The following is a 3,366-nucleotide window of genomic DNA, read 5'->3' on the forward strand; positions in this document are numbered from 1 at the left end:
CGGGTCGTCTTGGTCTCGCTTCAAATCGGGCTTGCCGGGTGGCAATAGAGGCAAACCTGCAAATCCGGAGGAATCCCCGCACCTGGGTAACCGGCTGACGCCGGCCGGTGGGGGCCGCTCCGATGGCAAGTCGTGGTTACCAAAAGGTTAGAGGGGAAAAGGGAAAGGGAGGTGTCCGGGGGCGGTCGTCACAAGTGACCTGGGCGGCGTCGGGCCCAGGATTTTATCCGTGCGGTAAATGGCGGAAACGTGTCCGTCATAGCGCCCCCTAGTCGGGCACGCAGTAGGACCGAGCCCCTGTCGCTCCGGCCCTTGGAAAGCCCCGTGAGGCTGGGTCAAATCGGGTCTTTCAATTTTTATGTTTGTCCATCCAGGGTGTCCGTGTCCCCTGATGTGTCCGTGATAGCGCCCCCTAGGCGGGCACGCCGTAGGACCGAGCCCCTGTCGCTCCGGCCCTGGGAAAGCCCCGAGAGGCTGGGTCGAATAAGGTCTTTCAATTTTTTTATGTTTGTCCACCCAGGGTGTCCGTGTCCCCTGGTGTGTCCGTCATAGCGCCCCCTAGGCGGGCACGCCGTAGGGCCGGGCCCCTGTCGCTCCGGCCCTGGGAAAAGCCCCGAGAGGCTGGGTCGAATCAGGTCTTTCCATTTTTTATGTTTGTCCACCCAGGGTGTCCGTGTCCCCTGGTGTGTCCGTCATAGCGCCCCCTAGGCGGGCACGCCGTAGGGCCGAGCCCCTGTCGCTCCGGCCCTGGGAAAAGCCCCGAGAGGCTGGGTCGAATCAGGTCTTTCAATTTTTTATGTTTGTCCACCCAGGGTGTCCGTGTCCCCTGGTGTGTCCGTCATAGCGCCCCCTAGGCGGGCACGCCATAGGGCCGAGCCCCTGTCGCTCCGGCCCTGGGAAAAGCCCCGAGAGGCTGGGTCGAATCAGGTCTTTCAATTTTTTATGTTTGTCCACCCAGGGTGTCCGTGTCCCCTGGTGTGTCCGTCATAGCGCCCCCTAGGCGGGCACGCCGTAGGACCGAGCCCCTGTCGCTCCGGCCCTGGGAAAAGCCCCGAGAGGCTGGGTCGAATCAGGTCTTTCAATTTTTATGTTTGTCCATCCATGGTTTAAATGTCCCGAAATGTGTCCGGGATAGCGCCCCCTGGCCGGGCGCGCACTCAGGACCGAGCCCCTGTCGCTCGAGTCCTGGAAGTCCTTAAGAAAGAGGCTGGTCTGAAATCAGGTCGAAAAAATTTTTATGTTTGTCCATCCATGGTTTAAATGTCCCGAAATGTGTCCGGGATAGCGCCCCCTGGCCGGGCGCGCACTCAGGACCGAGCCCCTGTCGCTCGAGTCCTGGAAGTCCTTAAGAAAGAGGCTGGTCTGAAATCAGGTCGAAAAAATTTTTATGTTTGTTCTTCCAGGGTGTCCATGTCCCTAAATGTGTCCGAGATAGCGCCCCCTAGGCGGCCACGCATGTCCGCGTGAGCCCCTGTCGCTCAGAGCCTGGAAGAACCATTCGAAAAAAGAACCATCGAAAAGAGGGGGAAAATCCAACTTTTGAGTCCCAAAATAGCTCACTTTGACTCGGACACATTTCCTGCCAATTCGGCCTGTCTAAGCCTGGCGCACCTACTAACGTGATGGGGGTGTTTTGGTAGACCTGGTAAAAACAGGGAAAATCGAAAGAGGCTTAAAGTAGGCTAGAACTCAAGCCTCTCTCGTTGTTGGACTTAGAAAAAATCCGGCTCGAAAAATAAATCCCATTGAAATGCATTGGGCTTGGCGCTGGGATTTTTTTCTAAGTATGTGAACGAAAGAGGCTAAGGAGGCTGGAAGTTAGGCCTCTCTCGTTGTTGGACTTAGAAAAAATCCACTTTTTTTGCACGGGATTTTTTCTAAGTGTCACATGGAAGAGGCTAAACAGGCTGGAGGCCAGGCCTCTCTCGTTGTTGGACTTAGAAAAAATCCCAAAAGTGGACACTCTGACAAAATCACGCATGTTGACACTTAGGCAAAAAATCCAACTTTTGCTCCACGGAAGAAAGAGGCTAAGGAGGCTGGAACTTAGGCCTCTCTCGTTGTTGGACTTTGAAAAAATCCACTTTTTTTGCACGGGATTTTTTCCAAGTGTCTCATGGAAGAGGCTAGACAGGCTGGAGGCCAGGCCTCTCTCGTTGTTGGACTTTGAAAAAATCCCAAAAGTGGACACTCTGACAAAATCACGCATGTTGACACTTTGGCAAAAAATCCAACTTTTTTGGACTTGGCCCGGCTTTTCTTCCATTTGTCCCCCACTTGGGCTGGTTCACTCCTGGGTATCTTTTGGTCATTCCCGGGGGCCCCGGAGCTCGCGCAGCTCGCTGCGGGACTTCTGGAACTCCATCCTGGGTAGGATTTTTAAACAATTTCGGACCTTTTTCCAACTTTTTCTCAAATTGTCCCCCACTTTCGCTGGTTCACTCCTGGGTATCTTTTGGTCATTCCCGGGGGTCCCGGAGCTCGCGCAGCTCGCTGCGGGACTTCTGGAACTCCATCCTGGGTAGGATTTTTAAACAATTTCGGACCTTTTTCCAACTTTTTCTCAAATTGTCCCCCACTTTTGATGGTTCACTTCTGGGTGCCTTTTGGTCATTCCCGGTGTTCCTGCGGCTCGCGCAGCTCGCTGCGGGGCTTCTGGAACTCCATCCTGGGTAGGATTTTTAATCAATTTCGGACCTTTTTCCAACTTTTTCTCAAATTGTCCCCCACTTTTGATGGTTCACTTCTGGGTGCCTTTTGGTCATTCCCGGTGTTCCTGCGGCTCGCGCAGCTCGCTGCGGGGCTTCTGGAACTCCATCCTGGGTAGGATTTTTAATCAATTTCGGACCTTTTTCCAACTTTTTCTCAAATTGTCCCCCACTTTTGATGGTTCACTTCTGGGTGCCTTTTGGTCATTCCCGGTGTTCCTGCGGCTCGTGCAGCTCGCTGCGGGACTTGTGGAACTCCATCCTGGGTAGGATTTTTAATCAATTTCGGACCTTTTTCCAACTTTTTCTCAAATTGTCCCCCACTTTTGATGGTTCACTTCTGGGTGCCTTTTGGTCATTCCCGGTGTTCCTGCGGCTCGCGCAGCTCGCTGCGGGGCTTCTGGAACTCCATCCTGGGTAGGATTTTTAATCAATTTCGGACCTTTTTCCAACTTTTTCTCAAATTGTCCCCCACTTTTGATGGTTCACTTCTGGGTGCCTTTTGGTCATTCCCGGTGTTCCTGCGGCTCGTGCAGCTCGCTGCGGGACTTGTGGAACTCCATCCTGGGTAGGATTTTTAATCAATTTCGGCCCTTTTTCCAACTTTTTCTCAAATTGTCCCCCACTTTTGATGGTTCACTTCTGGGTGCCTTTTGGT

The sequence above is a fragment of the Nerophis ophidion genome, unplaced genomic scaffold (assembly GCF_033978795.1).
Source record: "Nerophis ophidion isolate RoL-2023_Sa unplaced genomic scaffold, RoL_Noph_v1.0 HiC_scaffold_90, whole genome shotgun sequence".
NCBI classification, from domain to species: Eukaryota; Metazoa; Chordata; class Actinopteri; order Syngnathiformes; family Syngnathidae; genus Nerophis; species Nerophis ophidion.